This window comes from Daphnia magna, linkage group LG3 (assembly GCF_020631705.1).
Source record: "Daphnia magna isolate NIES linkage group LG3, ASM2063170v1.1, whole genome shotgun sequence".
Classification (NCBI taxonomy): Eukaryota; Metazoa; Arthropoda; class Branchiopoda; order Diplostraca; family Daphniidae; genus Daphnia; species Daphnia magna.
In genome coordinates, this window is record NC_059184.1 from 1,691,058 (window position 1) to 1,706,675 (window position 15,618).

General features: G+C 39.6%; 1 long non-coding RNA gene across 31 annotated transcripts in view; it reads right to left on the reverse strand.

Annotated features, from left to right (window-relative positions):
- LOC116918949 overlaps window positions 1-15,618 on the reverse strand; it is a 120,848-nt gene that overhangs the window by 24,575 nt on the left and 80,655 nt on the right. For 30 of the 31 annotated variants that reach the window (XR_006644348.1, XR_006644345.1, XR_006644340.1 and 27 more), the window contains 2 exons: window positions 7,320-9,534; window positions 3,477-3,804 (listed from right to left, as the gene is read on the reverse strand). This is a non-coding gene — a long non-coding RNA (uncharacterized LOC116918949). Of the gene's footprint in view, window positions 1-3,476; window positions 3,805-7,319; window positions 9,535-10,321; window positions 10,793-10,889; window positions 11,253-15,618 lie in introns of all 31 variants that reach the window. The other variant, XR_006644326.1, reaches the window with a different exon arrangement.

Sequence of the window (15,618 nt, forward strand, 5' to 3'; positions counted from 1 at the left end):
GCGAAAAACGGTAAACGCGTGTTGGCAAAAAACACGAAAGATTATCTCTCTAAAAAATAAAATCTACGATTATGAAATCACAAAATTGCCTTTTTTGTGTGTGTGTGTGTGTGTGTTTTGACCACAATCGTTCACGACAAAAAGGCGGGGAAATTACGTATTGGTGTGGTGATCACGATCGTGCATCAAAAAAGCTGTCGTAAGAAACAGCCGATTGATTTTGCTTGTTGGCCGTCCTTTTTTTTTCCACCACGCAATGGTTTATACCATCAACAACAAAAATTTTTAAACGAAATAAAATTAAAAAACCGGTAAGTTTTGATTTCTTTTTTTTTTTCCTTCAGATCTTCGATCAAAAACTGAACAGTTAGATAGTTGAAGGAAACAAAATTTCTTTTTCTAGGCAGCCACACATTAAACGAAGAAAAAAAAAATAAACAATAATGATAAGACTCGGCAATAGACGCGGGAGAAATGTGTTCGATCTAACGAGATTGCCTTTACAACTGCATTCCGCCTGCTCGTCAAGGCGAATCTAATCGTCCCCAATGTTCTTTTCGCCCATTTCGTTTTGTATTTTTTTCCCGCTAAAAAGAAAAAGCAAAAACAAAAAGGAGGAACATCAGTCTGTCGGCGTGTTTGGGCCCAGTAGAAAGGGAGGACGTTTGATCCCATCGTTGTATATACGCATCTAACTCAAAGTCGTTTTGAATGAACGTATATTTCTCGCTTGCCCCTCTTTTATTAAAAATGCTGTTACAGCCGAAATTTGCCTATCGCTTGTTAGTCGGCTTAGAAATGGGGTACAAGTGGAACGCAAAGCATTCCCCCCCCTGTTTTTCTTGCGAGTTCCGTGGGAATGCAATCGAACCCAAAGCAACTTGTACACGCGTACTTGTCGTGAAATCAGATTGAGTCGCACAAGCCCTTTCATTTCGACGGCGCCCAGGGCTATATGCAACATTTCAAACGTTAACGTAGGCTCTGTTAAATTTGTTTTTCTTTCTTGGCCACTAAAAAATTTTCGTTTCACCAAATTTCTACGCGTTAATTACGTTCAAAATGATGGCTTCTGACAAAACATTGAAAGAAAAACATTATCAAATGTCCAAGAGAAATTTTTTTTTTGCGAAAACGTTAAAATGGTGGAACACAATCAACATTATTCAGCCTTAGAACGATCATTGAGCCAAAATTAAATGGTTGCGGATCAAGTCTCGTTTAAAACACACTGGCTGATTTTGAATAGGAAAAAAAAAGGGGGGCCAATCCCACAAAGAAAAGAGATTCTATTTAATTGATAAGAAAAGGTGTTTTATTCAAGCGTTAATCAAGAAAAAAAAATGCATCAACAAAATATTTGGAACACAACGAGATAAAAGCAGTTTTCTAGAATTTTTTTTTTTTTCCCCTTCGTCCTATCCAATAATTCCTTAATCACGCTACTCGAAATTCGTGTTTGTGTCGCTGAAGAACAAGAAGCCATTTGGCAACAGTTATATCCCAGCCGGTTGGATAGATTGAAGTGCACGCACCGTGATCGAGTTGTTTTGTTTATTTGTTTGGCATTGTTTGACTTCCCACCGAAAAAATTCATTCGATTTTTTGTTTTTTAATAAAGAAAAACTATGATTGTTTTCAAGTATTATTTGAGCGAGAAATGTCAGAGCGACATACTCTTGTTCAAATCCGCACGTAAATAATCAAACGCAAACAGTGCGACTCATTAGCCATTCCATCAGCGTCGCGATCCAGCGCACGACACGGTAGTGTGTTGGATTACGGCACCAAAAGTTTTTAAACAATCAAGAGAGGGGAAACCAAATTAAGTACGAAACAGAAAAACTTCAACAAAAATAAAACAAGCGCAGAAAAAAAGCGCGGAAGCCGTAAATGTCACGCAAACAAATTCGTGACTTTCCCTCTTTTTTCTTCTAGCGTTTACGATTCAACGAAGAGAAATCAAAACTTTTTTCTTAACTCATTTCAGCAATTCAAGTGGCCAGAATCGCCAAGGCGGTAGCGCATTATGTGCATTTTCGAGTCGAAAAAAAAAAGGTTCATTAAAAATGCAGTCCCGAAAGCCACGGATTGGATAGGTGCAGCATTCCCAAGTCGAATCGGTATCAATCAAAAACGGAAGAGTTGATGCGTGTGTTCAGCTTATTTTTTCTATTATTATTATTATTATTGTTATTATTTTCCTTGTCAAAGAAGTGTAACGCCACAATGAATAATTAAATATGCACAAAACTCGTTATTCGTGTACGATACTACGCACGTCGATTAGGCTGCAAGAAACGGCTTTTTTCTTCTCATTTTTTAAGTGCCAGTCGAAATTGGTCACGTTCCTCGTCTGATGGTTTCCGATATCATTTTTTATTTACGTGACGCAATCATTCCCTCCAACAGCTCACCCCACAACCCGAAAAATAAATCGAAAAAGGAGAAAAAACCTTCGATTTTTTGTTTTCTTTTCTCCCCCCTTTTTTCTTTTATCGCGTGTGTAGTGGTGGGTCAATATAAATATTTTTTTTTTTACGGACTTTTAAACGAGATGTGTTTCTAGTTTTCCCTACGTTTAAAGACTCCCGTCGTCTGCACGACGTGAAAGGCACTAGTGAAAAAGGGCCAGCGAAAGTGCTCAAAAGATCGCACACTAACTGGATTTCCCTCACAACTTATAGCCCATTGGGAATCAACATATACGCACGGCCATCACTCACGCTTAAAGTCGTTAACCTTTCTTTTTTTATTCGTGCTATGACGAGAATACGACTCGTAAGGAAAAAAAAAAGAAACAGCAGACGGGGGGGGGGAAGACTCTCTCGAAAAAAAAAAAGTGTACAGAAAAATTACGAGCGTCGGAACCAGCGTGAAAGGACTGCAGGTAAAGACGCAAAAGAAATGTTTTTCTTGATCTGCATACTGCGGAAGAAAAAAAAAAAAGTAAAACAACAGGCCGCGAATAGTGCTCTCATTTTTCATTGACGAGATAAACAACAACAACAACAAAAAACAAAAGCGCAGTTTAAATGAGCTGGAAACCATGTTCCATATCATTTTGTTCGGGACGGTGGGGTGTTTTCGGTGAACGAAAGGGGGAGGTGAAAGAAGAAAAAACAGGGGGGTGGACAAGGTGTGACTAAAGCCTATCAAGGTGATTACTTCCGTACGTCTTTCCACGGGCGTCCACATAACAACGCAAGAAAAAAAAAAATAATCCAAAATCGTCCCTTTTCACGCTAAGGTGAATACAAAACACGCACAGCAGAAACGCACGACCCTTGATTGAGCCCTTAAAAAAAATTTTAAAATTTTTGTTTGTTTTTTGTTTGTACGCCACGATTTTTCTTCGGTATTTTTTAAAAATGAGACTTATAACAAAAATGTAACTTGTCCTTGTTCTCGCTCGTTCAAAAAAAAAAAAAAACGATTTAACTAGAACCAAAAAAAATGGTATCTTTATGACTTACCGTTTTAGCCGTCCTTCCACAAAGTTGCGATCGTCTTCTTCTTTCCTGTTTCTATGTGGCACGTTTATGTGTGTTGTGGCCAATGTTGTTGCTGTTGTTGTTGCCAGGGGGTTCCAATGACACAACTTCTTTGGCTCGGCGGGAGTCCCGAGCTATTTCAGGGGTGTCGTGGCGACAGATTTCCGTGTAATCTGACGTACTCCTAAGATGCATAGAGGTGAAAAAACCGGACTGCTATTTCTTAGTGACGCGCAGCAGAGGATGCAAAGCCCCCGCCAGGCGCGCAGCGAAATTCCCGCAACGTCGCCAGCGTCATCACAACACGCACCTACAATTTCCAAAAATATAAAAGAAACGTGAATTTTTTTTTTTTTTTTTTTTTAATAAATGTTTTGCGAAGAGTGCGGACTTAATTTATGTGTCACAACAACATGATTCATGCTCATTGGATTTTACTTCTTTTTTTTTTTTTTTAGTTTTCGTAGTGGAGTCCATCTGTCGTCTTGCCCGGGACGACGAGTATAACGCCCTCCCCCTCAAAACGCTTACGAGAATAAATATCTGTTGAAAAGAACAAAAAAAAAACAAAGCAAATAAATAATCTTCTCCACAAGGAAAACATTTTTTTTTTTTTTTGCAATTCGTAACGCCATCTCTATTCTTCAACTCTCTTTTTCTCTTAACGTTTGTTCGTATTTCTCTTGTTTTTTGTTCTTTTTAAATAATAAAAAACGACCAGTGAACGCGGTAGAAACTCGTGCACGGAACGCTGCGCTAGAACAGAGGATAGTGTGACATTTATACGCCACAATGTTTGGCGCATTTGTCTCCATCAACCAGGTCCCCACCCACCCGAAAAACCCTTGGCCGTCTCCTAGAGGAATTCCGAAATTTATGTTTTATTTAGGAAAAAAAACAAAACAAACACGTTCCACTAACTCTTTGCTCCATTTCACGTTTTCTTCCTGTTCTTCCCCGATTCACTGTAAAAAAAAAATTGTTATAGAAAAAAAAAAAAAAGGAATGGGCGCCACCTTTTTGAAATGGCCGCCTATTTGGGTTATCACCGCCCATATTGTTTTCGACTTTATTAGATATTTGTTATGTTTTCTCATTATCATAATCATTATCCGTACGGCAGACGTAGGATTGAGTGAAGAATAGGGAAAGCGGCTAGAGACGAGGTCACAGATTAGACAGAAAAAAACAAAACAAAATCCTTTGGCACTAGGATCACAGATTTCTCCTTCGCCTCCATTAAAAGTGCTCATTCGAGAATAAGAAGGAAAAAAAAAATCATTAATGAAAGAGCGAATAATAAATATCGTGCCGCCGACTTTGTGAGTGTTTGAACTTATTGAACCACAGCAGTGAGTCGAAAGATTGTTGTTATTATAAAAGGCAGACGAGAAGAAAAAAAACAAAAACAAAAACAAAAAATGCCATAAAGAACGATTGCATTTGACGTACAAGGATACACTATAATAATAGACGCTCGTTCCTGGGAGGTAGTCATTTCTGATTTCCCTTTAATGGATTCAACGGACCTAAAGTAGCAACAACCCAGCGAAACCCCCCCTCCGAATGTGGTGAAGTTGTTTGCCCGTCAACAAGCCCCTTCTTTAAAAAAAATAAAAACAACAAGTGGCTAGGGATAAATCAGGTTGTCTTGAAATGCAACGAAACATAACAAACCAGTCACAGCCTAACCCATTTTTTCAGTTATATAGTCGGAGAAGTATAGCAATTCACATATGCAAAAAAAACAAAACAAACAAAAACATCTCGTTCTTTATGGCTGTGACGTAACGACTCGAACGCAAAGAACAACCCTATAAAACGCGCTTCACCTTATATTAAAACAATTGAAAAGCTCGTCAGAGAAAAACTGAAAACGCGTTTTTTTTTCTTTCTCGTCATCTCTTTGGTCCCATTATCTTTGAAATAAAAAACAAAACAAAAATGCCCGATGCTTTAACTCTTCAACGGCAAAACCACGACGTCTTATCGTGAAAACTGTTTTAAAAAATAATAATAAAGAGATGGCGAAAAGAAAAAGTTTGAGGGGTCTTGCTCGTTTTCGTCCCTCTCCTCCAACTCGAGCTGCTGCAAAACCCATGAAACGGGGGGGAGGTGGAGGGGTAGTGCGCGCACCGCCTCTGTTTGTTGTGTATACGTTTTAAGTTTCTTTGGCCTATGTGGGACGAGCAGATAGCAAAGGCAACGGATCAAGAGAGTTGGACAAAAACAGAAACTGCCGCCATTAAGCTGGCCTCGTAAAACAAGTTAAGAGCTGCCGTCAAATGTGGCAGCCCCCGATTGCCAGTCTTATTTATAGATAAACTTGCGCGTCTGTGTGTATACGTCGTCGCAAACCAGCGAGGCACGCTGCACACACGCACACACGCACACACACAGCGAAGAAGGGAAAGAAAGAAAGAAAAAAAAAATACCAGAAAATTACGTGTGTGATGTGGGTCTCTTGTTAAATTGAGCGAACGTATGGCCCTCGTCGACAATCATCTCGCAGCATCATATTTCTCAGACTCGACTAATGAACGATACGTTCCATCACAGCGGGAGCCGCTTTTGCCCCGGATTTTCATTTTGAAAAATAAAAAAAGAGGAAGCAGAAAGTTGCAGAAGAACTAACAGCACGAAGGAGAAAGCACACCAGCTCTTCCTGACAATCTCAAGTTCATCGGCACAAAATCCCCCGTCGCGTTTGAAATTCAAATACAATTTGAATTGCCGTGTCGAATCGTCTCGACTAGTCAACTGCTATTACTCCTCTCACTCAACTGCTATGCAATTTCTCTGTTTCCCTACACTCATTTTCTCTTGCTAGCTGCTTGTTCAACGGGACAGGGGGTTCTCCTCATTTTTTCTTTTCTTTTTGCTTTCACTATCCTCTTCAAATGGAATCAGTTTTCATCCGAACTGAACGGGGGAGCTGTTGGCATAGCTGCTGATATGAGTAAATAGTTTACACAAAAGAGTCAAACGATTCACTGCCTCATTTTTTTTTTCTTTGTACTCTACCTTTAAAAAAAAAAGAGGGAGCCAAACTACGGCAGTCTCTGGTGGCTGGTAGAGATCAATGTCATCAACTCCGTGTGTAAAAGGGACATGACTTTTCTCGTTCGATATCCTGGGCGGCTCGTTATATCCCCCGCTCTCAATTGCCTTTTAGGTAGACTACTTTTTTTTTTGGTGGGAGGGGGTTATTGTTTTCTTTTCTTTTTTAACTCTGGGGGAAAAGCAAATTTTTTTTTTATCTTTCGTGACTCTTGAAGTTCGTATAATACGACCAAGGGAAGCGAAAGAGAGAGAGAAAAAAGGGAAGAATACACAGAGATTGAACGCAGCATACAAAAGTGTGTGCACGTGTAAGAGACGCATTCGAAGACCCTCAGGCCCAATTCAAGTCCCGAAAAAAATAATGACGAAGAGATAAGCTTTTTGCTTGAAACGAGTAAAGAAAAAAACAACAACATGGAAGCAAAAAGAGAGAGAGAGAGAAAAAAAAAAGCCCGTTTGATAAAGAGAACGTCTACACCTTTTTCCCTGGGCTTTTGTTGCCGTTGTTGTTGTCGGGTCTGTTATTACTGTTTTCTTACGTATAAAAAGTCTTATCAAGGCGAGAGAGATGGAAGAAAAGAACGACAGGCAGATAGACAGACTGAGAGGTTTTCTTCTTCTTGTTTTGGCTTCAATAAGAAGAGACTGAGTCATCCCTCGAGAAAGACCGAAATGAGTGCAGACAACAATAAACGAACGAAAAAGAAGTTTTTCTCGATAGACTTTGAAGGCAGACATTTCCTTGAGCTTTTCTTTTTTTACCTTTAATAAGATTATTGTTTCCATCAGGTAAACAGCAAGCAACAGCTTCCTGGAGACTCTCGCAGCCATGGATGAAGTGTTGGCCTTTTGTTGGAAACAAGTTTGTTTTCACTGTTTAACTATTGTTGGTGTGTTAAGGCCACGTTGTACACTGTCGATGAATGCACGAGACGAGGGGGAAAAAATATGGCCTGTCACTATGCAATCGAGAAATCAACTGAACAACGCAGAACAAGCAAAGACACTGACCTACTAACCTTGAGAAAGGTAGTCCCCCCCTCTTTAGAAACACTGTCGAATCGAACAAAAAGAAAAACATGCTAATCTAAAAAGAAAATGTGGAGAAGGGGTGATGAAATGTAGAAAAATTGGCAACCTCTCCTACTGGTAAAGAATTTACATAAGATTTGCTAATGACTTTAAACAATTAGATTTTTTTTTCTTTTCAAATGGGTGAAAGGAGATTAAATCAATCACTTCACCATATTTTATTTGTATGTTGCCCAGATTCAGATAAACAAAAAAAGTCAACGCTGTGCTGAAGGACAACGCCGGATCTCCATGGTGGCGCTTTATTACAGAAGCCACCCTTTTCTTTTCGGCCCAAAACACCCAAACTTTTTCTTTTCATCATAGAGTCTCTTGAGAAACTTTCAGACCAGCGATGAAATTCTCCCCTCCAAATGAGCTCTGGCAAAACATGTAATGAAGTCAGCCAGTGTCTAATTGTGGTAGTACTAGTAACAAGAAAAAGGAAAAAAAAATGGAGATATGTGATGAAGATTTAAAAAAAGAACGAAAAACATCTGGTTCTTGTTTCATCTTTTTTTTTATTCTTGACGTTGGAAAAATCAAACGGACCTCCTGCTGCGTGCAGCAATTTAAGTCTTGCTCTAACGGCCTTGTCTGTGTGAGTACTATGTAATACGAAAATGAAAAAAGCTTTCAACTTGATAAACTCTCGCCAAAGCTTATGGAAATGAGACGTTTGTGGCTGTTTGTGAAAGAGATTTAACGTTTCTCTTTTATAATTTTTTGTTTCTTCTTCTTGATCACGTCATTGGCTCAATTTCTTAAAATTACTCAGCGTCCGGCTCTGTGGAGTAAAGAGATTGATTATGTATCCAGCAGAGAACCCCATGCCACATTGCTCCAACAACTTCCAACAGATTTTTTAAGAGAGAAAAAGAAGGGACATGGAGCGTTGACAAATTTTCTCCATGAATTTTTCTCCTCTATCCTATACAAAATGAATAAGCCATAAATAGCGCCCAGCATAGACGAAACCATTTCGTTATAACAATACGATAGGTCTAGGTGCATTAACCTACTGCGTACCACATGTGGTGACACCTAGTCGAGCAAAAATGTGAATTGCAAAAGTCAAAAGAATAGTTCGATTTCGTCTGCAATTTGACCAGATTTTTCATCCAACCCATAACACAAAAATAGAAGAAACACAAAAGAGAAAATGAATCAGAGAATGATAGATTTTTTGTTGAAGCACAAGAAAATGGTATGGAACATTTGACAAAGTAGGCGTGGTGGGTGTGAAACACTCTGTCGAGTTGAAGAATGAGGGGGATAGAATTAACAACAGCAGGAGAGACGTCAATCGTTTCGAAACGGCACATGTGGACTCGTGGAGTGTTGGGGAGAAAGGAAAAATATTGTTGAAAATTCGGGTTCGAATGTAACATTAGTGGCTATACAATGGAAGGAAACAAGAGAAACAGGCCGGTTACATGGCACACGAGTTTTCAGCCATACCCAATTTAGACGCCCAATCTGGAACGGGCAACCACATTTAATAAGCACAGAGAGCGAAAGACGATGCAAAGTAAAAGTTATTGCAATCTTGGGTGATGTACTTTCTAACTGGGCGAGAAATTCTCGTTTACCTATTTAAAGTATATAGACTGTATATACGTTTTTTTTTTAATAATCAGTTTCTGCCGACCGGTTTTCCGGCCATTTAACCATCACTTTGGCGACGGGCCAGTGTAAGGCCGGCATCTAAACTCCTGTCGAAAAGATGAGACGGGTTAGTTTCTCTCCGTTTCGGAGCTTATTCCGCCCACTTGTTCTTCCATCACGCACATGGGGCGTTTTTGTGTAGTTGTTTTTGGTGGCTGGCTGGACAGGATCAGATCACTGCGTGATTGGCGGGTCGTGAGGGAAAGGAACTAAAAGATCAGACATCTCCCGAGAAATTCTATGAAAAAAAAAAGAGTAAACACTAAATTATATGAAAAAAAAAAAAAAATAGGCAAAAATACAGTCGAACAGGAAAAGATGAAAGAGGAAAAAAATAAATCAAAACGAAAGAAGTGAAGTAATTGATGAAGTGGCAGATGCACGTCATTTATACCAGCCCCACAGGCGTTGCAATTCATTCCCAGAAATTCGGCTTTTCCGTTGAACATCTCTAATCTATTGACGATTGTCTCGTGAATAATTTCGTCCATCAAACTTAACGTACATGCATCACGAGATAAGTGGAAGGCTAGAAAATTCCCGGAGAATTCTGAGCACAGATCAGGAGACAAACATCAAAATTAAAGGGATGAATAAATAAATTCAATTCGAACAACAGTCGTCTAAGTGAAACAAGTTAGGTGCATGAGCACGTTTGGGAACGATTGAATTGCTTTTGCCCAGCAGCGTGTAGCCGAAAACTTCAAACGGGAACAAGATTATAACAGATGCCAACTTGTTAACCAGACATTCACTGAGTTCCGCGTAGATTGCGTTAAAAAAAAAGACGGGAAATCAGGTAGAGTGGCGCACCTTTTTTAAAAAAAAAGAAAAAAAAAAATTAATCAAGAAAATGAAACGTAAAAATGATGCAGTAGATGCAAAGCGTATAGTCTGTCCAAAGAGAGTCTTGGGGAGAGGGGATTGGGAATGAAAAGTAGGCATTTCCAGGAACCAAATTTAAGACAAAATCGATAGAACAATACTGAAAATATAATGCCAATTAAGCAGCGAACTATACATACCGTGTTTTTGTCTGGGGGAGAACGTGTTACGTAATACATGAAGGGTGCTGGCTAGCATTATATTCAGCTATAGACTTGAGATTCAGTCGTTCTTCAGTTTTTTATATTACTCGCTCCTTTTTTTTTCTTTTTCGAGAGAGTTTATTTCCTTTTTTTACAGTCGCATGGGCTTTTGGAGGCCTCCACTCACGCGATGCCATGAATTTTCAATTTAAAAAAGGACTGAAAAGCAGGAAAGGATCACCTTGTCGTGGCTTGTTTTGCATTCTCGGTTGACTGCTTGACTACATACTACGTATATATATAGACCTATATAACATGAAGGAAATCACCCATGTAGAAAAAAGAAGGGTGGGGGGGACAGGGAATATAACTCAGAGAGCAACAGAAGCACCCCTTCTTTTCTCAAGTTTCAAAGACAAGCTGAATTCATCACTTTCGGGAGAAAATTGCGCTCGATGTTGCACGAATCTGTAAGAGAAAAAAAAAAGAGGGCGAGCAGCGAATAAAGAAATATCGACTCGTCGTTGGCATATGCGACGTCTGCGCACCGCTTTTCCCGAATTACGTGATCGTGAGGTTGGAGATGATGGCGGCTATCCGTTGTGTTGCTTTATGGTAATCATTTGTTGTACGCAAATTCTAGGCAAACTTGTTGTTGTTGTAGGACTCACGATCTGTTTTTATTTTTTATGTCTGGCTCTTATTAATCAGCCTTTTCTGCTTCTCTTGAAATTCAAACTTTTGATGCCGAGATGGAAATGGAGTTTGGTCCTTGTTTGCGTTCATATAATGACGGTTGGTAGAGCACTAGTAAATACCACACCATTGAAAACTTTTCTATACAACTTTTTCTAAAGTTTTCTATGTGTATGCAACTGATTTTCTTGAACGATATAATCAGGAAAAAAATGTATATCCTCCTTTTTTCCTGATGAAAAAAACAAATAATAAGAAAATCAATTGTAAATCCGGAATAATAGCAATAATCCATTCAGTCGCATTGCGTTTCAGTACAGAAGCCAAGCTATTGGAGCAGTTTTTAAAAACAAGTTTAATGTTTTTAAAAAATCTCTTTCTCTTTTCCAAACACAAAATCGAATAGCAGAGGAGGAAGGCACAAAAGATAGGAAAAAAATGATTGGTGCTAGACAACTCGATTGATCGTTCACTGCTCACAAGAATGAAATTATATATCTTAGTGTACTGTATCTGTATCTTGTTTGTCTTTTGATTTGTTGCTCGTCACATATACGCCGGGACATTCAAGCGGAAAAGCTTTTCCTTTTATTTTATTTTATGTTTTTTTGCCTTTTGCTTCTGGCGACTCGGTGACTATGACGAACTGGCTGACAGTTATCAGCTGACAGCTCTTCATTCCCGATCGGTATTGATGAGTTAAGGCTCGCTGTGCGGTTTGCGTTACTACTTTTTTGGGAACGTAAAAAGGAAAAATATGCGCACAGACAACAACAGGTTGGCAAGGATAAAACCCAGCCTTTTATTTTCTCTTTCTGTCTAAAGAAAAGGAAATAAACAACAAGTCAAATAAAACGAAAAGCACTTTGGCCGTCCGTCAGCGCTTAAGGGTTCTAATTTCTTACACGCAAACTTAAAATATGCAAAATATTTCGGTTGGGCTATAAGATGGCAATGTCGCGAATCAAAATGAGAAATGTGTCTGCAGGGAATAAAAATACAAACGTCACGCGAAATAAAAGAAAACCCGGTGACAGCGTCGTCTTCTTTTCTTTCATCCGCCTAAGTAAATATCAAGAGACGCAACAACAAAAAATCTGCGGGTTGCGGCTTGTACGAAAGCGAAAGAAAGACGGAAGAAAATGTAATCGGTTTAGTCGATTCCAGATCAAGTGGAAAAGGAAGAAAGATAAGAATCGGCGATGTGGAAAGAAATTGTTAACGGATCAAAGTAACGGACTTGATCGATGAGTTTGGGAAGCTCAGAATTTAAGGTTAACTACAAAAATTTTAAGTGGATGAATTATTGGAACTAAAATCGAATGGCGACACTAAACGTCTACGTGAATCCTGATCAAAGCCAAATAAAAACCTAGATACATTTAAAGATTAACTGTTAAGTGGAAAAAAACCATTTATAATTGCGTAAAAAGAATTGGTTAAATCGAAATCAAGCGCAAGATGCTCATGGCGATGACCCGGCCAATGTTTTAAAAGCCGGAATTTTATCCTCGCCTTTTTGTTTTTTTCGATGAGCGTGTTTTTTTAAGTATACACCAACAGACGAGGATGCGGCTAATCTATTCCAAGTGTTCATTATCCCCACCGTTACAGAGAGAAAGAGGAAAGATGTCCATGGTGCGGATGGAAATGAGCGACCACCACACTGCCAAGTCTCTCCTTTTTGTATTGTCTTGTTGTTTTGTTTTTTTTCTCATTCCTTCATTTCTATCTCTTCTTTCAAGTCCTCCTCTCCTGTTATTAGAGACATGGAAGCGAATGCTGGTGATTCGGTTTTCTTGTTTGCCTCTCTCGTCTGTTATCTTCCTTCATTTTTTGTTTTTTTTCTTCAAGTCTAGCCGTGGACGCCGACTAGTCGATCTTGAAGCTGGTAAAGGCAATTAGCGCGCTCGATAATGTTTCTCCATATGGATATGAACTGATGTGAATACGGCCAAGTCGCAACGCGTGCGCCAATGGGTGGAACCGTTTTGCACGATGTTAGTGGCGATGGAGAAAAGAAAACCATTTTCCCAACAAGCAATTCAATCCGTTAAAATACCACTCTCGCCTCTAATCAACAACACAGCATTTTTTTGTTCCCCCCCCCCTCACTTGCTGAATAATTTAGTGTCAAGAACGCTTATAATACAACAGTTCGACTAATAAACGTTTTCACGGCTACATGTTGAACGAGCTGAGAAACGGCCACGAGGGTAAGTAACATTTGTCTGGCTCGGTTGGCAGGGAAAAATATTTTTAGGTCACTCCATTGGGAGCATTTTGGAACGTCAATACATGCGCGGCCCAGCTAATGAAGGGGGGTGGATATGCAAGGCGGAAAACGAGAGAAATTATTCAATTTTTTTTTTCTTGTTGATTCTCCGCTGATCTTGAGAGAGAAAGAGAAAACGACGAGTTGTGGCGCTGCGTAGATGTGATTCAATGTGGCGCATTCAGCGGAGCTAATGTTTGCGTGACGAATGTCTATAATGCCCGTAGTACCACGCACTCCCGTTTCTCATCCACCAACTTTTTTTCCCCTCTCATCTTCGTATATCCCCTTATTTTTTTTATTTTGAAAAGAAACTTGATGATGATAGAATTCAAGCTTCTCTCCCTTCACTAACTTGGTCTCCGTGCGGATGGAAAAGTGAGAGGAAAAGAAACCCGAGATGAAAAAGACTCACGAACTTTTATCTTGTTTTGTCTTGTTCTATTTTCATTTCTTCTTCTTCTTCTTCCTCATCTTTTGATTCTTAGATTCATCGACGATTTTCTTCTTCTACCTCTTCTTGCAAACACCACCTTTTATGGTAGCTAATAAGAATGATTCGTGGATTTCTGGGTACGAACAACAACGACACCAACGTTCCGTACCGTAGACACACACGCAAAAGATTCGGCGAATGGACAAACAAAAAAAGACGAACACCATTTTGCTTTTTCTTTTTCTAATCACACTTTTTTTTCTCGTTTTTTAACATGCCTTTCGCAGGCAATCTATAAATAGGTACCCATCCCGAACGACCATCAGATGACTATATAGCGCATGCATAAAAGTAGCGACGAGCTAATTATTAACTGATTAAACCCTTCCCCACACTACACTTTAACAAAACAGGATTCCCCCATAAATTTTTTTGTTTTGTTTTTAAGAAAGAAAAAAAAACTGATGGTTGTTGCATCGGTATCGTTTTGGGTTCTTGTTCATTTTCGTCTGGTAGTATGTTTTGTACGCAGCCTCCTTGATTAAAGACATTCATTTGCATAGCTAATGTCCGTAATCTTCGGTCGTAGAGAAAGACGCTCCCCCTCTTTAGAAAGAGATGTGGGCCGTTGGCTGAACGAAGGGATAAAAGAAGAAGAAGAAGAAAAAAAAAGAGATTATGAGAAAGAAAAAGAGGCTCGACTGTCGTGAGCCAACCAAACATATACAAGAATATACCCCCTGCTGAGGTCATCAATCAGCGGAGACCAGTGCCCCATGCAACGGGCCAGCCAAAAGCCACGACGGGTAAAGCCGTTGCAAAACGCGAGAGAAAAGTATGCGATGAAAGATGACGACGAACAAGGAAAGAAGAGCTTGGGTGTATACGGTTCGAACGTTCCGCATGAATAAAACGCATCCAGTTCTACGCTCAACCCCCCCGTTCCCCCCGGACGTGGCAATTATCCGTCGATCCAGAATCATTTATCGCCCCATATTGGTTTAAAAAAAAAGGGGGGGGGGGGCAGGAAGGTGTTCACGCTGTGCGTCTCCATTTTTTTAATGAAAAGATTCCAGTTCCATCTCATCCATCATGACATTAGAAATTGATCGGACTTTTTCTCTGTAACCTTTTTTTTTTTCACCATCCTCCTATCAACCGTTTTTTCCCCTAATACACGCGCAAAAATTCAATTCAGATTTTTTTTTCTTTTCTACCAAAACCGTACTATTTAAAAAATCAAAAATGAATTTTGCACAAGAGGGAAAAGGTAGACCTGATTGATTTTTTAAAAATATGCCACGATATTTAATCATGTAATACCTGACTAACTCCGGCTTTGAAACAATAAAAAAAAAACCGTCCCTTTTTTCATCCACCGTCGTTCAAATGACTCACGATTGAGTCACGATTGAACGCTGGCATTGTATAATATCATATGGTGGGAAAACGACAGATCAGAGCAGCAGATATTACGCGAGATGGATGGGGAAAAAAAGAGGAGAAACCTGCGATTGCAGCGCGTCCACTGGAAACCTAAATTGAAGCATTTAACAAACGACCATCAGAAAGAGATTCTTTCGCTGTATATCCGTCCTTGTCACGCAGGGCTAGAGGAATTCTTTGAATCGCTGCTGCGGCGACCGACACAACAAGTTACGAGATGACGACGAGTTCTTGATATCTAGCGAGACTGCGGCGCAAGTCGAGAATGCCAATAAAAAGCCGCAAGAATGGAGAAAGAAAAAGAGAAAATAATAATAAGAAAAAGAGCCGAAAGCAGATGACATCGGAAATGATTACGCGAGAGAAAGAATGACAACGAGCGGGGGGGAGAGAGAGAGGCGGTGGGTGATAGAGGGGGTTTGGAGAGGGGTCGAAATAAAA